Genomic DNA, 21516 nt, shown 5'->3' with positions numbered 1-21516 from the left:
GGAAACAGACATCTCTGAAACAGTAGAGGAGAACAATCCTTTTCATGAGTGCCTCGTTATGGGAATTCATTGAAATGCAAAGAAAATCAGTAAAATTCTGTTTACTCCTTGTAGACTCTTCAACTAGCAGTTTCCTTAGTGTAGCGGTTATCACGTTTGACTCAACCGCTCTAGGTCCCTGTTTCAAAACCGTGCGGAAGCAGAGACCTCTGACACATACAAGACGTAACAGAAAACTATGCGTTTTATGTGCTACTCATTATTGGAACGCAAATACATGCAAAGAATATAAGTAAAATTCTATATACTCATTGTAGTTTTTTTACCATGTAGTGTCCGTAGTGTAGTGGTTATCACGTTCGCCTCACACACAAAAGGTCCCCGGTTCAAAACAGGGCGGAAACAGACATCTCTGAAACATTAGAGGAGAACATTCCTTTTCATGAGTGCCTCGTTATGGGAATTCATATAAATGCAAAGAAAATCAGTAAAATTCAGTTTACTCCTTGTAGACTCTTCAACCTGAAGTTTCTGTAGTGTAGTGGTTACCACGTTCGCCTCACACGCGAAAGGTCCCCCTGTTCAAAACCGGGCGGAAACAGAGATCTCTGAAACAGTAGAGGAGAACAATCCTTTTCATGAGTGCCTCGTTATGGGAATTCATTTAAATGCAAAGAAAATCAGTAAAAGTCTGTTTACTCCTTGTAGACTCTTCAACCAGCAGTTTCAGTAGTGTAGTGGTTATCACGTTTGACTCAACCGCTCTAGGTCCCTGTTTCAAAACCGTGCGGAAGCAGAGACCTCTGAGACATAAAGGAAAACTCTGTGTTTTATGTGCTCCTCATTATGGGAACGCAAATACATGCAAAGAATATAAGTAAAATTCTATACAGTCATTGAAGTTACTTTAACATGTAGTTTCTGTAGTGTAGTGGTTATCACGTTAGCCTCACACGCGAAAGGTCCCCGGTTCAAAACTGGGCGGAAACAGAGATCTCTGAAACAGTAGAGGAGAACAATTCTTTTCAAGAGTGCCTCGTTATGGGAATTCATAAAAATGCAAAGAAAATCAGTAAAATTCTGTTTACTCCTTGTAGACTCTTCAAACAGCAGTTTCCGTAGTGTAGTGGTTATCACGTTTGACTCAACCGCTCTAGGTCCCTGTTTCAAAACCGTGCGGAAGCAGAGACCTCTGAGACGTAAAGGAAAACTCTGTATTTTATGTGCTCCTCATTATGGGAACGCAAAGAATATAAGTAAAATTCTGTATACTCATTGCAGTGTTTTTAACATATAGTTTCTGTAGTGTAGTGGTTATCACTTTCGCCTCACATCGCAAAGGTCCCCGGTTCAAAACCGGGAGGAAACAGAGATCTCTGAAACAGTAGAGGAGAACAATCCTTTTCATGAGTGCCTCGTTATGGGAATTCATTTAAATGCAAAGAAAATCAGTAAAATTCTGTTTACTCTTTGTAGACTCTTCAAACAGCAGTTTCCGTAGTGTAGCGGTTATCACGTTTGACTCAACTGCTCTAGGTCCCTGTTTCAAAACCGCAGCGGAAGCAGAGACCTCTGATATAGAAAGGAAAACTCTGTGTTTTATGTGCTCCTCATTATGGGAACGCAAATACATGCAAATAATATAAGTAAAATTCTATATACTCATTGTAGTTTTTTAAAAACGTAGTGTCCCTAGTGTAGTGGTTATCACGTTCGCCTCACACGCGAAAGGTCCCCGATTCAAAACCGGGGGGAAACAGAGATTTCTGAAACAGTAGAGGAGAACAATCCTTTTCATGAGTGCCTCGTTATGGGAATTCATATAAATGCAAAGAAAATCAGTAAAATTATGTTTACTCCTTGTAGACTCTTCAACCAGCAGTTTCCGTAGTGTAGCGGTTATCACGTTTGACTCAACCGCTCTAGGTCCCTGTTTCAAAACCGTGCGGAAGCTGAGACCGCTGACACATACAAGACGTAACAGAAAACTCTGCGTATTATGGGAATGCAAATACATGCAAAGAATATAACAAAAATTCTATATACTCATTGTAGTTGTTTAAACACGTAGTGTAGTGGTTATCATGTTCGCCTCAAACGCGAAAGGTCCCCTGTTCAAAACCTGGCGGAAACAGACATCTCTGAAACAGTAGAGGAGAACATTCCTATTCATGAGTGCCTCGTGATGGGAATTCATTTAAATGCAAAAGAAAATCAGTAAAATTCTGTTTACTCCTTTGTAGACTCTTCAACTAGCAGTTTCCGTAGTGTAGCGGTTATCACATTTGACTCAACCGCTCTCGGTCCCTGTTTCAAAACCGTGCGGAAGCAGAAACCTCTGAGACATAAAGGAAAACTCTGTGTTTTATGTGCTCCTCATTATGGGAACGCAAATACATGCAAATAATATAAGTAAAATTCTATATACTCATTGTAGTTTTTAAAACATGTAGTTTCTGTAGTGTAGTGGTTATCACGTTCGCCTCACATGCGAAAGGTCCCAGGTTCATAACCGGGCGGAAACAGACATCTTTGAAGCAGTAGAGGAGAACATTCCTTTTCATGAGTGCCTCGTTATGGGAATTCATTTAAATGCAAAGAAAATAAGTAAAATTCTGTTTACTCCTTGTAGACTCTTCAACTAGCATTTTCCGTAGTGTAGAGGTTATCACGCTTTGACTCAACCGCTCTAGGTCCCTGTTTCAAAACCGTGTGGAAGCAGAGACCGCTGACACATACAAGACGTAACAGAAAACTCTGCGTATTATGGGAACGCAAATACATGCAAAGAATATAAGAAAAATTCTATGTACTCATTGTAGTTTTTTAAACATGAAGTTTCCGTAGTGTAGTGGTTATCACGTTCGCCTCACACGCGAAAGGTCCCCGGGTTCAAAACCGGCGTAAACAGACATCTCTGAAGCAGTAGAGGAGAACATTCCTTTTCATGAGTGCCTCGTTACGGGAATTCATTTAAATGCAAACAAAATCAGTAAAATTCTGTTTACTCCTTGTAGACTCTTCAACTAGCAGTTTCCGTAGTGTAGCGGTTATCACGTTTGACTCAACCGCTCTAGGTCCCTGTTTCAAAACCGTGCGGAAGCAGAGACCTCTGAGACATATAGGAAAACTCTGTGTTTTATGTGCTCCTCATTATGGGAACGCAAATAAATGCAAAGAATATAAGTAAAATTCTATATACTCATTGTACTTTTTTTAACATGTAGTGTAGTGGTTATCAAGTTTGCCTCACACGCGAAAGGTCCACGATTCAAAACCGGGCGGAAACAGACATCTCTGAAACATTAGAGGAGAACATTCCTTTTCATGAGTGCCTCGTGATGGGAATTCATTTAAATGCAAAGAAAATCAGTAAAATTCTGTTTACTCCTTGTAGACTCTTCAACTAGCATTTTCCATAGTGCTAGCGGTTATCACGTTTGACTCAACCGGTCTCGGTCCCTGTTTCAAAACCGTACGGAAGCAGAGACCTCTGAGACATAAAGGAAAACTCTGTGTTTTATGTGCTCCTCATTATGGGAACGCTAAATACATGCAAATAATATAAGTAAAATTCTATATACTCATTGTAGATTTTTTTAACATGTAGTTTCTGTAGTGTAGTGGTTATCACGTTCGCCTCACACGCGAAAGGACCCCCGGTTCATAACCGGGCGGAAACAGACATCTCTGAAACAATAGAGGAGAACATTCCTTTTCATGAGTGCCTCGTTATGGGAATTCATTTAAATGCAAAGAAAATCAGTAAAATTCTGTTTACTCCTTGTAGACTCTTCAACTAGCATTTTCCGTAGTGTAGAGGTTATCACGTTTGACTCAACCGCTCTAGGTCCCTGTTTCAAAACCGTGTGGAAGCAGAGACCGCTGACACATACAAGACGTAACAGAAAACTCTGCGTATTATGGGAACGCAAATACATGCAAAGAATATAAGTAAAATTCTATGTACTCATTGTAGTTTTTTTAACATGAAGTTTCCGAAGTGTAGTGGTTATCACGTTCGCCTCACACGCGAAAGGTCCCCGGTTCAAAACCGGGCGTAAACAGACATCTCTGAAGCAGTAGAGGAGAACATTCCCTTTTCATGAGTGCCTCGTTATGGGAATTCATTTAAATGCAAACAAAATCAGTAAAATTCTGTTTACTCCTTGTAGACTCTTCAACTAGCAGTTTCCGTCAGTGTAGCGGTTATCACGTTTGACTCAACCGCTCTAGGTCCCTGTTTCAAACACGTGCGGAAGCAGAGACCTCTGAGACATATAGGAAAACTCTGTGTTTTTATGTGCTCCTCATTATGGGGAACGCAAATACATGCAAAGAATATAAGTAAAATTCTATATACTCATTGTACTTTTTTTAACATGTAGTGTAGTGGTTATCAAGTTTGCCTCACACGCGAAAGGTCCACGATTCAAAACCGGGCGGAAACAGACATCTCTGAAACATTAGAGGAGAACATTCCTTTTCATGAGTGCCTCGTGATGGGAATTCATTTAAATGCAAAGAAAATCAGTAAAATTCTGTTTACTCCTTGTAGACTCTTCAACTAGCATTTTCCATAGTGTAGCGGTTATCACGTTTGACTCAACCGGTCTCGGTCCCTGTTTCAAAACCGTGCGGAAGCAGAGACCTCTGAGACATAAAGGAAAACTCTGTGTTTTATGTGCTCCTCATTATGGGAACGCAAATACATGCAAATAATATAAGTAAAATTCTATATACTCATTGTAGATTTTTTTAACATGTAGTTTCTGTAGTGTAGTGGTTATCACGTTCGCCTCACACGCGAAAGGACCCCGGTTCATAACCGGGCGGAAACAGACATCTCTGAAACAATAGAGGAGAACATTCCTTTTCATGAGTGCCTCGTTATGGGAATTCATTTAAATGCAAAGAAAATCAGTAAAATTCTGTTTACTCCTTGTAGACTCTTCAACTAGCATTTTCCGTAGTGTAGAGGTTATCACGTTTGACTCAACCCGCTCTAGGTCCCTGTTTCAAAACCGTGTGGAAGCAGAGACCGCTGACACATACAAGACGTAACAGAAAACTCTCGTATTATGGGAACGCAAAATACATGCAAAGAATATAAGTAAAATTCTATGTACTCATTGTAGTTTTTTTAACATGAAGTTTCCGAAGTGTAGTGGTTATCACGTTCGCCTCACACGCCGAAAGGTCCCCGGTTCAAAACCGGGCGTAAACAGACATCTCTGAAGCAGTAGAGGAGAACATTCCTTTTCATGAGTGCCTCGTTATGGGAATTCATTTAAATGCAAACAAAATCAGTAAAATTCTGTTTACTCCTTGTAGACTCTTCAACTAGCAGTTTCCCGTGAGTGTAGCGGTTATCACGTTTGACTCAACCGCTCTAGGTCCCTGTTTCAAAACCGCATGGAAGCAGAGACCTCTGAGACATATAGGAAAACTCTGTGTTTTATGTGCTCCTCATTATGGGAACGCAAATAAATGCAAAGAATATAAGTAAAATTCTATATACTCATTGTACTTTTTTTAACATGTAGTGTAGTGGTTATCAAGTTTGCCTCACACGCTGAAAGGTCCACGATTCAAAACCGGGCGAAACAGACATCTCTGAAACATTAGAGGAGAACATTCCTTTTCATGAGTGCCTCGTGATGGGAATTCATTTAAATGCAAAGAAAATCAGTAAAATTCTGTTTACTCCTTGTAGACTCTTCAACTAGCATTTTCCATAGTGTAGCGGTTATCACGTTTGACTCAACCGGTCTCGGTCCCTGTTTCAAAACCGCAGTGGAAGCAGAGACCTCTGAGACATAAAGGAAAACTCTGTGTTTTATGTGCTCCTCATTATGGGAACGCAAATACATGCAAATAATATAAGTAAAATTCTATATACTCATTGTAGATTTTTTAACATGTAGTTTCTGTAGTGTAGTGGTTATCACGTTTCGCCTCACACGCGAAAGGACCCCTGTTCATAACCCGGGCGAAACAGACATCTCTGAAACAATAGAGGAGAACATTCCTTTTCATGAGTGCCTCGTTATGGGAATTCATTTAAATGCAAAGAAAATCAGTAAAATTCTGTTTACTCCTTGTAGACTCTTCAACTAGCATTTTCCGTAGTGTAGAGGTTATCACGTTTGACTCAACCGCTCTAGGTCCCTGTTTCAAAACCGTGTGGAAGCAGAGACCGCTGACACATACAAGACGTAACAGAAAACTCTCGTATTATGGGAACGCAAATACATGCAAAGAATATAAGTAAAATTCTATGTACTCATTGTAGTTTTTTTAACATGAAGTTTCCAAGTGTAGTGGTTATCACGTTCGCCTCACACGCGAAAGGTCCCCGGTTCAAAACCGGGCGTAAACAGACATCTCTGAAGCAGTAGAGGAGAACATTCCTTTTCATGAGTGCCTCGTTATGGGAATTCATTTAAATGCAAACAAAATCAGTAAAATTCTGTTTACTCCTTGTAGACTCTTCAACTAGCAGTTTCCGTAGTGTAGCGGTTATCACGTTTGACTCAACCGCTCCTAGGTCCCTGTTTCAAAACCGTGCGGAAGCAGAGACCTCTGAGACATATAGGAAAACTCTGTGTTTTATGTGCTCCTCATTATGGGAACGCAAATACATGCAAAAGAATATAAGTAAAATTCTATATACTCATTGTACTTTTTTTAACATGTAGTGTAGTGGTTATCAAGTTTGCCTCACACGCGAAAGGTCCACGATTCAAAACCGGGCGGAAACAGACATCTCTGAAACATTAGAGGAGAACATTCCTTTTCATGAGTGCCTCGTGATGGGAATTCATTTAAATGCAAAGAAAATCAGTAAAATTCTGTTTACTCCTTGTAGACTCTTCAACTAGCATTTTCCATAGTGTAGCGGTTATCACGCTTTGACTCAACCGGTCTCGGTCCCTGTTTCAAAACCGTGCGGAAGCAGAGACCTCCTGAGACATAAAGGAAAACTCTGTGTTTTATGTGCTCCTCATTATGGGGAACGCAAATACATGCAAATAATATAAGTAAAATTCTATATACTCATTGTAGATTTTTTTAACATGTAGTTTCTGTAGTGTAGTGGTTATCACGTTCGCCTCACACGCGAAAGGACCCCGGTTCATAACCGGGCGGAAACAGACATCTCTGAAACAATAGAGGAGAACATTCCTTTTCATGAGTGCCTCGTTATGGGAATTCATTTAAATGCAAAGAAAATCAGTAAAATTCTGTTTACTCCTTGTAGACTCTTCAACTAGCATTTTCCGTAGTGTAGAGGTTATCACGTTTGACTCAACCGCTCTAGGTCCCTGTTTCAAAACCGTGTGGAAGCAGAGACCGCTGACACATACAAGACGTAACAGAAAACTCTGCGTATTATGGGAACGCAAATACATGCAAAGAATATAAGTAAAATTCTATATACTCATTGTAGTTTTTTAACCTGGTAGTTTCCGTAGTGTAGTGGTTATCAATTTCGCCACACGCTGAAAGGTCCCCGGTTCAAAACCGGGCGGAAACAGACATCTCTGAAGCAGTAGAGGAGAACATTCCCTTTTCATGAGTGCCTCGTGATGGGAATTCATTTAAATGCAAAGAAAATCAGTAAAATTCTGTTTACTCCTTGTAGACTCTTCAACTAGCAGTTTCCCGTAGTGTAGCGGTTATCACGTTTGACCCAACCGCTCTAGGTCCCTGTTTCAAAATCATCGGAAGCAGAGACCGCTGACACATACAAGACGTGACAGAAAACTCTGCGTATTATGGGAATGCAAATACATGCAAAGAATATAAGTAAAATTCTATATACTCATTGTAGTTCTTTTAACATGTAGTGGTTATCACGCTCGCTCACACGCTGAAAGGTCCCCGGTTCAAAACCGGGTGGAAACAGACATCTCTGAAACATTAGAGGAGAACATTCCTATTCATGAGTGCCTCGTGATGGGAATTCATTTAAATGCAAAGAAAATCAGTAAAATTCTGTTTACTCCTTGTAGACTTTTCAACTAGCAGTTTCCGTAGTGTAGCGGTTATCACGTTTGACTCAACCGCCTCGGTCCCTGTTTCAAAACCGTGCGGAAGCAGAGACCTCTGAGACATAAAGGAAAACTCTTTGTTTTATGTGCTCCTCATTATGGGGAACGCAAATACATGCAAAGAATATAAGTAAAATTCTATATACTCATTGTAGTTCTTTTAACATGTAGTTTCCGTAGTGTAGTTGTTATCACGTCAGCCTCACACGCGAAAGGTCCCCGTTCAAAACCGGCGGAAACAGACATCTCTGAAACAATAGAGGAGAACATTCCTTTTCATGAGTGCCTCGTTATGGGAATTCATTTAAATGCAAAGAAAATCAGTAAAATTCTGTTTACTCCTTGTAGACTCTTCAACTAGCATTTTCCGTGAGTGTAGAGGTTATCACGTTTGACTCAACCGCTCTCGGTCCCTGTTTCAAAACCGTGCGGAAGCAGAGACCGCTGACACATACAAGACGTAACAGAAAACTCTCGTATGTATAGGAACGCAAATACATGCAAAGAATATAAGTAAAATTCTATATACTCATTGTACTTTTTTTAACACGTAGTTTCCATAGTGTAGTGGTTATATCGGTCACCTCACACGCGAAAGGTCCCCGGTTCAAAACCAGGCGAAACAGACATCTCTGAAACATTAGAGGAGAACATTCCTTTTCATGAGTGCCTCGTTATGGGGAATTCATTTAAATGCAAAGAAAATCAGTAAAATTCTGTTTACTCCTTGTAGACTCTTCAACTAGCAGTTTCCGTAGTGTGAAGCGGTTATCACGTTTGACTCAACCGCTCTCGGTCCCTGTTTCAAAACCGTGGAAGCAGAGACCTCTGAGACATAAAGGAAAACTCTTTGTTTTATGTGCTCCTCATTATGGGAACGCAAATACATGCAAAGAATATAAGTAAAATTCTATATACTCTTTGTAGTTCTTTTAACATGTAGTTTCCGTAGTGTAGTGGTTATCACGTTCGCCTCACACGCGAAAGGTCCCCGGTTCAAAACCGGGCGGAAACAGACATCTCTGAAACATTAGAGGAGAACATTCCTTTTCATGAGTGCCTCGTTATGGGAATTCATTTAAATGCAAAGAAAATCAGTAAAATTCTGTTTACTCCTTGTAGACTCTTCAACTAGCATTTTCCATAGTGTAGCGGTTATCACGTTTGACTCAACCGCTCTCGGTCCCTGTTTCAAAACCGTGACGGAAGCAGAGACCTCTGAGACATAAAGGAAAACTCTGTGTTTTATGTGCTCCTCATTATGGGAACGCAAATACATGCAAATAATATAAGTAAAATTCTATATACTCATTGTAGTTTTTTTAGTTTCTGTAGTGTAGTGGTTATCACGTTCGCCTCACACGCGAAAGGACCCCGGGTTCAAAACCGGGCGGAAACAGACATCTCTGAAACAATAGAGGAGAACATTCCTTTTCATGAGTGCCTCGGTTATGGGAATTCATTTAAATGCAAAGAAAATCAGTAAAATTCTGTTTACTCCTTGTAGACTCTTCAACTAGCAGTTTCCGTAGTGTAGTGGTTATCACGTTTGACTCAACCGCTCTAGGTCCCTGTTTCAAAACCGTGCGGAAGCAGACACCTCTGACACATACAAGACGTAACAGAAAACTATGCGTTTTATGTGCTACTCATTATTGAAACGCAAATACATGCAAAGAATATAAGTAAAATTCTATATACTCATTGTAGTTTTTTTAACATGTAGTGTCCGTACTGTAGTGGTTATCACGTTCGCCTCACACGCGAAAGGTCCCCGGTTCAAAACCGGGCGGAAACAGACATCTCTGAAGCAGTAGAGGAGAACATTCCTTTTCATGAGTGCCTCGTGATGGGAATTCATTTAAATGCAAAGAAAATCAGTAAAATTCTGTTTACTCCTTGTAGACTCTTCAACTAGCAGTTTCCGTAGTGTAGCGGTTATCACGTTTGACCCAACCGCTCTAGGTCCCTGTTTCAAAACCGTGCGGAAGCAGAGACCGCTGACACATACAAGACGTGACAGAAAACTCTGCGTATTATGGGAACGCAAATACATGCAAAGAATATAAGTAAAATTCTATATACTCATTGTAGTTCTTTTAACATGTAGTGGTTATCACGTTCGCCTCACACGCGAAAGGTCCCCGGTTCAAAACCGGGTGGAAACAGACATCTCTGAAACATTAGAGGAGAACATTCCTATTCATGAGTGCCTCGTGATGGGAATTCATTTAAATGCAAAGAAAATCAGTAAAATTCTGTTTACTCCTTTGTAGACTCTTCAACTAGCAGTTTCCGTGAGTGTAGCGGTTATCACGTTTGACTCAACCGCTCTCGGTCCCTGTTTCAAAACCGTGCGGAAGCAGAGACCTCTGAGACATAAAGGAAAACTCTGTGTTTTATGTGCTCCTCATTATGGGAACGCAAATACATGCAAAGAATATAAGTATAATTCTATATACTCATTGTAGTTTTTTTAACATGTAGTTTCCGTAGTGTATTGTTTATCACGTTCGCCTCACACGCAAAAGGTCCCCGGTTCAAAACCGGGTGGAAACACATATCTCTGAAACATTAGAGGAGAACATTCCTATTCATGAGTGCCTCGTGATGGGAATTCATTTAAATGCAAAGAAAATCAGTAAAATTCTTTTTACTCCTTGTAGACTCTTCAACTAGCAGTTTCCGTAGTGTAGCGGTTATCACGTTTGACTCAACCGCTCTAGGTCCCTGTTTCAAAACCGTGCGGAAGCAGAGACCTCTGAGACATAAAGGAAAACTCTGTGTTTTATGTGCTCCTCATTATGGGAACGCAAATACATGCAAAGAATATAAGTAAAATTCTATATACTCATTGTACAATTTGTAACATGTAGTTTCCGTAGTGTAGTGGTTATCACGTTCGCCTCACACGCGAAAGGTCCCCGGTTCAAAACCGGGCGGAAACAGACATCTCTGAAGCAGTAGAGGAGAACATTCCTTTTCATGAGTGCCTCGTTATGGGAATTCATTTGAATGCAAAGAAAATCAGTAAAATTCTGTTTACTCCTTGTAGACTCTTCAACTAGCATTTTCCGTAGTGTAGCGGTTATCACGTTTGACTCAACCGCTCTAGGTCCCTGTTTCAAAACCGTGTGGAAGCAGAGACCGCTGACACATACAAGACGTAACAGAAAACTATGCGTTTTATGTGCTACTCATTATTGGAACGCAAATAAATGCAAAGAATATAAGTAAAATTCTATATACTCATTGTAGTTCTTTTAACATGTAGTTTTTGTAGTGTAGTGGTTATCACGTTTTCCTCACACGCGAAAGGTCCCCGGTTCAAAACCGGGTGGAAACAGACATCTCTGAAACATTAGAGGAGAACATTCCTTTTCATGAGTGCCTCATGATGGGAATTCATTTAAATGCAAGGAAAATCAGCAAAATTCTGTTTACTCCTTGTAGACTCTTCAACTAGCAGTTTCCGTAGTGTAGCGGTTATCACGTTTGACTCAAACGTTCTAGGTCCCCTGTTTCAAAACTGTGCGGAAGCAGAGACTTCTGAGACATAAAGGAAAACTCTGTGTTTTAAGTGATCCTCATTATGGGAATGCAAATACATGCAAATAATATAAGTACAATTCTATATACTCATTGTAGTTTTTAAAACATGTAGTTTCCGTAGTGTAGTGGTTATCACGTTTGCCTCACACGCGAAAAGGTCCCGGTTCAAAACCGGGCGGAAACAGACATCTCTGAAGCAGTAGAGGAGAACATGCCTTTTCATGAGTGCCTCGTTATGGGAATTCATTTAAATGCAAAGAAAATCAGTAAAATTCTGTTTACTCCTTGTAGACTCTTCAACTAGCAGTTTCCGTAGTGTAGCGGTTATCACGTTTGATTCAACCGCTCTAGGTCCCTGTTTCAAAACCCTGCGGAAGCAGACACCTCTGAGACATAAAGGAAAACTCTGTCTTTTATGTGCTCCTCATTATGGGAACGCAAATACATGCAAAGAATATAAGTAAAATTCTATATCCTCATTGTAGTTTTTGAACATGTAGTTTCTGTAGTGTAGTGGTTATCACGTTACGCCTCACGCTGAAAGGTCCCCGGGTTCAAAACCGGGCGGAAACAGACATCTCTGAAGCAGTAGAGGAGAACATTCCTTTTCATGAGTGCCTCGTTATGGGAATTCATTTAAATGCAAAGAAAATCAGTACAATTCTGTTTACTCCTTGTAGACTCTTCAACTAGCAGTTTCCATAGTGTAGCGGTTATCACGTTTGACTCAAACGTTCTAGGTCCCTGTTTCAAAACTGTGCGGAAGCAGAGACTTCTGAGACATAAAGGAAAACTCTTTGTTTTATGTGCTCCTCAGTATGGGAACGCAAATACATGCAAAGAATATAAGTAAAATTCTATATACTCATTGTACTTTTTTTAACATGTAGTTTCAGTAGTGTAGTGGTTATCACGTTTGCCTCACACGCGAAAGGTCCCCGGTTCAAAACCGGGCGGAAACAGACATCTCTGAAACATTAGAGGAGAACATTCCTTTTCATGAGTGCCTCGTGATGGGAATTCATTTAAATGCAAAGAAAATCAGTAAAATTCTGTTTACTCCTTGTAGACTCTTCAATAGCAGTTTCCGTAGTGTAGCGGTTATCACGTTTGACTCAACCGCTCTAGGTCCCTGTTTCAAAACTGTGCGGAAGCAGAGACCTCTGAGACATAAAGGAAAACTCTTTGTTTTATGTGCTCCTCATTACGGGAACGCAAATACATGCAAAGAATATAAGTAAAATTCTATATACTCATTGTAGTTTTTTTAAAAGTAGTTTCTGTAGTGTAGTGGTTATCATGTTCAGCTTGACACGCAAAGGTCCCCAGTTCAAAACCGGGAGGAAACAGACATCTCTGAAACAATAGAGGAGAACATTCCTTTTCATGAGTGCCTCGTTATGGGAATTCATTTAAATGCAAAGAAAATCAGTAAAATTCTGTTTACTCCTTGTAGACTCTTCAACTAGCAGTTTCCGTAGTGTAGCGGTTATCACGTTTGACTCAACCGCTCTAGGTCCCTGTTTCAAAACTGTGCGGAAGCAGAGACTTCTGAGACATAAAGGAAAACTCTGTGTTTTAAGTGTTCCTCATTATGGGAACGCAAATAATATAAGTACAATTCTATATACTCATTGTAGTTTTTTAAACATGTAGTTTCTGTAGTGTAGTGGTTATCACGTTTGCCTCACACGCGAAAGGTCCCCGGTTCAAAACCGGGTGGAAACAGACATCTCTGAAGCAGTAGAGGAGAACATTCCTTTTCATGAGTGCCTCGTTATGGGAATTCATTTAAATGCAAAGAAAATCAGTAAAATTCTGTTTACTCCTTGTAGACTCTTCAACTAGCAGTTTCCGTAGTGTAGCGGTTATCACGTTTGACTCAACAGCTCTAGGTCCCTGTTTCAAAACCCTGCGGAAGCAGACACCTCTGAGACATAAAGGAAAACTCTGTGTTTTATGTGCTCCTCATTATGGGAACGCAAATACATGCAAAGAATATAAGTAAAATTCTATATCCTCATTGTAGTTTTTTGAACAGGTAGTTTCCGTAGTGTAGTGGTTATCACATTCGCCTCACACGCGAAAGGTCCCCGGTTCAAAACCGGGCGGAAACAGACATCTCTGAAGCAGTAGAGGAGAACATTCCTTTTCATGAGTGCCTCGTTATGGGAATTCATTTAAATGCAAAGAAAATCAGTAAAATTCTGTTTACTCCTTGTAGACTCTTCAACTAGCAGTTTCCGTAGTGTAGTGGTTATCACGTTTGACTCAACCGCTCTAGGTCCCTGTTTCAAAACCCTGCGGAAGCAGACACCTCTGAGACATAAAGGAAAACTCTGTGTTTTATGTGCTCCTCATTATGGGAACGCAAATACATGCAAAGAATATAAGTAAAATTCTATATCCTCATTGTAGTTTTTTGAACATGTAGTTTCTGTAGTGTAGTGGTTATCACGTTTGCCTCACACGCGAAAGGTCCCCGGTTCAAAACCGGGCGGAAACAGACATCTCTGAAGCAGTAGAGGAGAACATTCCTTTTCATGAGTGCCTCGTTATGGGAATTCATTTAAATGCAAAGAAAATCAGTAAAATTCTGTTTACTCCTTGTAGACTCTTCAACTAGCAGTTTCCGTAGTGTAGCGGTTATCACGTTTGACTCAAACGTTCTAGGTCCCTGTTTCAAAACTGTGCGGAAGCAGAGACTTCTGAGACATAAAGGAAAACTCTTTGTTTTATGTGCTCCTCAGTATGGGAACGCAAATACATGCAAAGAATATAAGTAAAATTCTATATACTCATTGTACTTTTTTTAACATGTAGTTTCAGTAGTGTAGTGGTTATCACGTTCGCCTCACACGCGAAAGGTCCCCGGTTCAAAACCGAGCGAAACAGACATCTCTGAAACATTAGAGGAGAACATTCCTTTTCATGAGTGCCTCGTGATGGGAATTCATTTAAATGCAAAGAAAATCAGTAAAATTCTGTTTACTCCTTGTAGACTCTTCAATAGCAGTTTCCGTAGTGTAGCGGTTATCACGTTTGACTCAACCGCTCTAGGTCCCTGTTTCAAAACTGTGCGGAAGCAGAGACCTCTGAGACATAAAGGAAAACTCTTTGTTTTATGTGCTCCTCATTACGGGAACGCAAATACATGCAAAGAATATAAGTAAAATTCTATATACTCATTGTAGTTTTTTAAAAAGTAGTTTCTGTAGTGTAGTGGTTATCATGTTCGCTTGACACGCGAAAGGTCCCCAGTTCAAAACCGGGAGGAAACAGACATCTCTGAAACAATAGAGGACAACATTCCTTTTCATGAGTGCCTCGTTATGGGAATTCATTTAAATGCAAAGAAAATCAGTAAAATTCTGTTTACTCCTTGTAGACTCTTCAACTAGCAGTTTCCGTAGTGTAGCGGTTATCACGCTTGACTCAACCGCTCTAGGTCCCTGTTTCAAAACTGTGCGGAAGCAGAGACTTCTGAGACATAAAGGAAAACTCTGTGTTTTAAGTGCTCCTCATTATGGGAACGCAAATAATATAAGTACAATTCTATATACTCATTGTAGTTTTTTAAACATGTAGTTTCTGTAGTGTAGTGGTTATCACGTTTGCCTCACACGCGAAAGGTCCCCGGTTCAAAACCGGGTGGGAACAGACATCTCTGAAGCAGTAGAGGAGAACATTCCTTTTCATGAGTGCCTCGTTATGGGAATTCATTTAAATGCAAAGAAAATCAGTAAAATTCTGTTTACTCCTTGTAGACTCTTCAACTAGCAGTTTCCGTAGTGTAGCGGTTATCACGTTTGACTCAACAGCTCTAGGTCCCTGTTTCAAAACCCTGCGGAAGCAGACACCTCTGAGACATAAAGGAAAACTCTGTGTTTTATGTGCTCCTCATTATGGGAACGCAAATACATGCAAAGAATATAAGTAAAATTCTATATCCTCATTGTAGTTTTTTGAACAGGTAGTTTCCGTAGTGTAGTGGTTATCACGTTCGCCTCACACGCGAAAGGTCCCCGGTTCAAAACCGGGCGGAAACAGACATCTCTGAAGCAGTAGAGGAGAACATTCCTTTTCATGAGTGCCTCGTTATGGGAATTCATTTAAATGCAAAGAAAATCAGTAAAATTCTGTTTACTCCTTGTAGACTCTTCAACTAGCAGTTTCCATAGTGTAGCGGTTATCACGTTTGACTCAAACGTTCTAGGTCCCTGTTTCAAAACTGTGCGGAAGCAGAGACTTCTGAGACATAAAGGAAAACTCTTTGTTTTATGTGCTCCTCAGTATGGGAACGCAAATACATGCAAAGAATATAAGTAAAATTCTATATACTCATTGTACTTTTTATAACATGTAGTTTCAGTAGTGTAGTGGTTATCACGTTTGCCTCACACGCGAAAGGTCCCCGGTTCAAAACCGGGCGGAAACAGACATCTCTGAAACATTAGAGGAGAACATTCCTTTTCATGAGTGCCTCGTGATGGGAATTCATTTAAATGCAAAGAAAATCAGTAAAATTCTGTTTACTCCTTGTAGACTCTTCAACTAGCAGTTTCCGTAGTGTAGCGGTTATCACGTTTGACTCAACCGCTCTAGGTCCCTGTTTCAAAACTGTGCGGAAGCAGAGACTTCTGAGACATAAAGGAAAACTCTGTGTTTTAAGTGCTCCTCATTATGGGAACGCAAATACATGCAAATAATATAAGTACAATTCTATATACTCATTGTAGTTTTTTAAACATGTAGTTTCCGTAGTGTAGAGGTTATCACGTTTGACTCAACCGCTCTAGGTCCCTGTTTCAAAACCGTGTGGAAGCAGAGACCGCTGTCACATACAAGACGTAACAGAAAACTCTGCGTATTATGGGAACGCAAATACATGCAAAGAATATAAGTAAAATTCTATATACTCATTGTAGTTTTTTTAACATGTAGTTTCCGTAGTGTAGTGGTTATCAATTTCGCCTCACACGTGAAAGGTCCCCGGTTCAAAACCGGGCGGAAACAGACATCTCTGAAGCAGTAGAGGAGATCATTCCTTTTCATGAGTGCCTCGTGATGGGAATTCATTTAAATGCAAAGAAAATCAGTAAAATTCTGTTTACTCCTTGTAGACTCTTCAACTAGCAGTTTCCGTAGTGTAGCGGTTATCACGTTTGACTCAACCGCTCTAGGTCCCTGTTTCAAAACCGTGCGGAAGCAGAGACCGCTGACACATACAAGACGTAACAGAAAACTCTGCGTATTATGGGAATGCAAATACATGCAAAGAATATAACAAAAATTCTATATACTCATTGTAGTTGTTTAAACACGTAGTGTAGTGGTTATCATGTTCGCCTCAAACGCGAAAGGTCCCCTGTTCAAAACCTGGCGGAAACAGACATCTCTGAAACAGTAGAGGAGAACATTCCTTTTCATGAGTGCCTCGTTATGGGAATTCATTTAAATGCAAAGAAAATCAGTAAAATTATGTTTACTCCTTGTAGACTCTTCAACTAGCAGTTTCCGTAGTGTAGCGGTTATCACGTTTGACTCAACCGCTCTAGGTCCCTGTTTCAAAACCGTGCGGAAGCAGAGACCGCTGACACATACAAGACGTAACAGAAAACTCTGCGTATTATGGGAACGCAAATACATGCAAAGAATATAAGTAAAATTCTATATACTCATTGTACTTTTTTTAACACGTAGTTTCCATAGTGTAGTGGTTATATCGTTCGCCTCACACGCGAAAGGTCCCCGGTTCAAAACCGGGCGGAAACAGACATCTCTGAAACATTAGAGGAGAACATTCCTTTTCATGAGTGCCTCGTTATGGGAATTCATTTAAATGCAAAGAAAATCAGTAAAATTCTGTTTACTCCTTGTAGACTCTTCAACTAGCAGTTTCCGTAGTGTAGCGGTTATCACGTTTGACTCAACCGCTCTAGGTCCCTGTTTCAAAACCCTGCGGAAGCAGACACCTCTGAGACATAAAGGAAAACTCTGTGTTTTATGTGCTCCTCATTATGGGAACGCAAATACATGCAAAGAATATAAGTAAAATTCTATATCCTCATTGTAGTTTTTTGAACATGTAGTTTCCGTAGTGTAGTGGTTATCACGTTCAGCCACACGCGAAAGGTCCCCGGTTCAAAACCGGGCGGAAACAGACATCTCTGAAGCAGTAGAGGAGAACATTCCTTTTCATGAGTGCCTCGTTATGGGAATTCATTTAAATGCAAAGAAAATCAGTACAATTCTGTTTACTCCTTGTAGACTCTTCAACTAGCAGTTTCCATAGTGTAGCGGTTATCACGTTTGACTCAAACGTTCTAGGTCCCTGTTTCAAAACTGTGCGGAAGCAGAGACTTCTGAGACATAAAGGAAAACTCTTTGTTTTATGTGCTCCTCAGTATGGGAACGCAAATACATGCAAAAAATATAAGTAAAATTCTATATACTCATTGTACTTTTTTTAACATGTAGTTTCAGTAGTGTAGTGGTTATCACGTTTGCCTCACACGCGAAAGGTCCCCGGTTCAAAACCGGGCGGAAACAGACATCTCTGAAACATTAGAGGAGAACATTCCTTTTCATGAGTGCCTCGTGATGGGAATTCATTTAAATGCAAAGAAAATCAGTAAAATTCTGTTTACTCCTTGTAGACTCTTCAATAGCAGTTTCCGTAGTGTAGCGGTTATCACGTTTGACTCAACCGCTCTAGGTCCCTGTTTCAAAACTGTGCGGAAGCAGAGACCTCTGAGACATAAAGGAAAACTCTTTGTTTTATGTGCTCCTCATTACGGGAACGCAAATACATGCAAAGAATATAAGTAAAATTCTATATACTCATTGTAGTTTTTTTAAAAAGTAGTTTCTGTAGTGTAGTGGTTATCATGTTCGCCTGACACGCGAAAGGTCCCCAGTTCAAAACCGGGCGGAAACAGACATCTCTGAAACAATAGAGGAGAACATTCCTTTTCATGAGTGCCTCGTTATGGGAATTCATTTAAATGCAAAGAAAATCAGTAAAATTCTGTTTACTCCTTGTAGACTCTTCAACTAGCAGTTTCCGTAGTGTAGCGGTTATCACGTTTGACTCAACCGCTCTAGGTCCCTGTTTCAAAACTGTGCGGAAGCAGAGACTTCTGAGACATAAAGGAAAACTCTGTGTTTTAAGTGCTCCTCATTATGGGAACGCAAATAATATAAGTACAATTCTATATACTCATTGTAGTTTTTTAAACATGTAGTTTCTGTAGTGTAGTGGTTATCACGTTTGCCTCACACGCGAAAGGTCCCCGGTTCAAAACCGGGCGGAAACAGACATCTCTGAAGCAGTAGAGGAGAACATTCCTTTTCATGAGTGCCTCGTTATGGGAATTCATTTAAATGCAAAGAAAATCAGTAAAATTCTGTTTACTCCTTGTAGACTCTTCAACTAGCAGTTTCCGTAGTGTAGCGGTTATCACGTTTGACTCAACCGCTCTAGGTCCCTGTTTCAAAACCCCTGCGGAAGCAGACACCTCTGAGACATAAAGGAAAACTCTGTGTTTTATGTGCTCCTCATTATGGGAACGCAAATACATGCAAAGAATATAAGTAAAATTCTATATCCTCATTGTAGTTTTTTGAACAGGTAGTTTCCGTAGTGTAGTGGTTATCACATTCGCCTCACACGCGAAAGGTCCCCGGTTCAAAACCGGGTGGAAACAGACATCTCTGAAGCAGTAGAGGAGAACATTCCTTTTCATGAGTGCCTCGTTATGGGAATTCATTTAAATGCAAAGAAAATCAGTAAAATTCTGTTTACTCCTTGTAGACTCTTCAACTAGCAGTTTCCATAGTGTAGCGGTTATCACGTTTGACTCAAACGTTCTAGGTCCCTGTTTCAAAACTGTGCGGAAGCAGAGACTTCTGAGACATAAAGGAAAACTCTTTGTTTTATGTGCTCCTCAGTATGGGAACGCAAATACATGCAAAGAATATAAGTAAAATTCTATATACTCATTGTACTTTTTTTAACATGTAGTTTCCGTAGTGTAGAGGTTATCACGTTTGACTCAACCGCTCTAGGTCCCTGTTTCAAAACCGTGTGGAAGCAGAGACCGCTGACACATACAAGACGTAACAGAAAACTCTGCGTATTATGGGAACGCAAATACATGCAAAGAATATAAGTAAAATTCTATATACTCATTGTAGTTTTTTTAACATGTAGTTTCCGTAGTGTAGTGGTTATCAATTTCGCCTCACACGTGAAAGGTCCCCGGTTCAAAACCGGGCGGAAACAGACATCTCTGAAGCAGTAGAGGAGATCATTCCTTTTCATGAGTGCCTCGTGATGGGAATTCATTTAAATGCAAAGAAAATCAGTAAAATTCTGTTTACTCCTTGTAGACTCTTCAACTAGCAGTTTCCGTAGTGTAGCGGTTATCACGTTTGACCCAACCGCTCTAGGTCCCTGTTTCAAAACCGTGCGGAAGCAGAGACCGCTGACACATACAAGACGTGACAGAAAACTCTGCGTATTATGGGAATGCAAATACATGCAAAGAATATAAGTAAAATTCTATATACTCATTGTAGTTCTTTTAACATGTAGTGGTTATCACGTTCGCCTCACACGCGAAAGGTCCCCGGTTCAAAACCGGGCGGAAACAGACATCTCTGAAACAGTAGAGGAGAACATTCCTTTTCATGAGTGCCTCGTTATGGGAATTCATTTAAATGCAAAGAAAATCAGTAAAATTCTGTTTACTCCTTGTAGACTCTTCAACTAGCAGTTTCCGTAGTGTAGCGGTTATCACGTTTGACTCAACCGCTCTAGGTCCCTGTTTCAAAACCGTGCGGAAGCAGAGACCGCTGACACATACAAGACGTAACAGAAAACTCTGCGTATTATGGGAATGCAAATACATGCAAAGAATATAACAAAAATTCTATATACTCATTGTAGTTCTTTTAACACGTAGTGTAGTGGTTATCACGTTCGCCTCACACGCGAAAGGTCCCCGGTTCAAAACCGGGTGGAAACAGACATCTCTGAAACATTAGAGGAGAACATTCCTATTCATCAGTGCCTCGTGATGGGAATTCATTTAAATGCAAAGAAAATCAGTAAAAATTCTGTTTACTCCTTGTAGACTCTTCAACTAGCAGTTTCCGTAGTGTAGCGGTTATCACGTTTGACTCAACCGCTCTCGGTCCCTGTTTCAAAACCGTCAAGGAAGCAGAGACCTCCTGAGACATAAAGGAAAACTCTGTGTTTTATGTGCTCCTCATTATGGGAACGCAAATACATGCAAAGAATATAAGTATAATTCTATATACTCATTGTAGTTTTTTTAACATGTAGTTTCCGTAGTGTATTGTTTATCACGTTCGCCTCACACGCAAAAAGGTCCCCGGTTCAAAACCGGGTGGAAACACATATCTCTGAAACATTAGAGGAGAACATTCCTATTCATGAGTGCCTCGTGATGGGAATTCATTTAAATGCAAAGAAAATCAGTAAAATTCTGTTTACTCCTTGTAGACTCTTCAACTAGCAGTTTCCGTAGTGTAGCGGTTATCACGTTTGACTCAACCGCTCTAGGTCCCTGTTTCAAAACCGTGCGGAAGCAGAGACCTCTGAGACATAAAGGAAAACTCTGTGTTTTATGTGCTCTCATTATGGGAACGCAAATACATGCAAAGAATATAGGTAAAATTCTATATACTCATTGTACAATTTGTAACATGTAGTTTCCGTAGTGTAGTGGTTATCATGTTCGCCTCACACGCGAAGGGTCCCCGGTTCAAAACCGGGCGGAAACAGACATCTCTGAAGCAGTGGAGGAGAACATTCCTTTTCATGAGTGCCTCGTTATGGGAATTCATTTGAATGCAAAGAAAATCAGTAAAATTCTGT

The 21516-nt window shown here is 40.2% G+C and overlaps 15 non-coding genes across 15 annotated transcripts; all 15 read left to right on the top strand.

Annotated features, from left to right (window-relative positions):
• Window positions 1-4768: 4768 nt before the first annotated feature.
• Window positions 4769-4841, top strand: trnav-cac. The gene has a single exon. It is a non-coding gene; the product is annotated as a tRNA-Val (tRNA).
• Window positions 4842-7084: 2243 nt separating this feature from the next.
• Window positions 7085-7157, top strand: trnav-cac. Its single transcript has one exon. It is a non-coding gene; the product is annotated as a tRNA-Val (tRNA).
• A 1842-nt stretch (window positions 7158-8999) lies between these two features.
• On the top strand, window positions 9000-9072 carry trnav-cac. Its single transcript has one exon. It is a non-coding gene; the product is annotated as a tRNA-Val (tRNA).
• A 310-nt stretch (window positions 9073-9382) lies between these two features.
• Window positions 9383-9456, top strand: trnav-cac. Its single transcript has one exon. It is a non-coding gene; the product is annotated as a tRNA-Val (tRNA).
• A 1476-nt stretch (window positions 9457-10932) lies between these two features.
• Window positions 10933-11005, top strand: trnav-cac. Its single transcript has one exon. It is a non-coding gene; the product is annotated as a tRNA-Val (tRNA).
• A 2259-nt stretch (window positions 11006-13264) lies between these two features.
• trnav-cac lies at window positions 13265-13337 on the top strand. Its single transcript has one exon. It is a non-coding gene; the product is annotated as a tRNA-Val (tRNA).
• Window positions 13338-13653: 316 nt separating this feature from the next.
• Window positions 13654-13726, top strand: trnav-cac. The gene has a single exon. It is a non-coding gene; the product is annotated as a tRNA-Val (tRNA).
• A 316-nt stretch (window positions 13727-14042) lies between these two features.
• On the top strand, window positions 14043-14115 carry trnav-cac. Its single transcript has one exon. It is a non-coding gene; the product is annotated as a tRNA-Val (tRNA).
• A 702-nt stretch (window positions 14116-14817) lies between these two features.
• Window positions 14818-14890, top strand: trnav-gac. The gene has a single exon. It is a non-coding gene; the product is annotated as a tRNA-Val (tRNA).
• A 306-nt stretch (window positions 14891-15196) lies between these two features.
• On the top strand, window positions 15197-15269 carry trnav-cac. Its single transcript has one exon. It is a non-coding gene; the product is annotated as a tRNA-Val (tRNA).
• Window positions 15270-15585: 316 nt separating this feature from the next.
• trnav-cac lies at window positions 15586-15658 on the top strand. The gene has a single exon. It is a non-coding gene; the product is annotated as a tRNA-Val (tRNA).
• Window positions 15659-18476: 2818 nt separating this feature from the next.
• trnav-cac lies at window positions 18477-18549 on the top strand. The gene has a single exon. It is a non-coding gene; the product is annotated as a tRNA-Val (tRNA).
• Window positions 18550-18855: 306 nt separating this feature from the next.
• trnav-cac lies at window positions 18856-18928 on the top strand. Its single transcript has one exon. It is a non-coding gene; the product is annotated as a tRNA-Val (tRNA).
• Window positions 18929-19245: 317 nt separating this feature from the next.
• Window positions 19246-19318, top strand: trnav-cac. Its single transcript has one exon. It is a non-coding gene; the product is annotated as a tRNA-Val (tRNA).
• Window positions 19319-21349: 2031 nt separating this feature from the next.
• Window positions 21350-21422, top strand: trnav-cac. Its single transcript has one exon. It is a non-coding gene; the product is annotated as a tRNA-Val (tRNA).
• Window positions 21423-21516: the final 94 nt, after the last annotated feature.

This window comes from Coregonus clupeaformis, unplaced genomic scaffold (assembly GCF_020615455.1).
Source record: "Coregonus clupeaformis isolate EN_2021a unplaced genomic scaffold, ASM2061545v1 scaf0644, whole genome shotgun sequence".
Classification (NCBI taxonomy): domain Eukaryota; kingdom Metazoa; phylum Chordata; class Actinopteri; order Salmoniformes; family Salmonidae; genus Coregonus; species Coregonus clupeaformis.
This window is presented reverse-complemented; position numbering and strand designations above follow the sequence as displayed.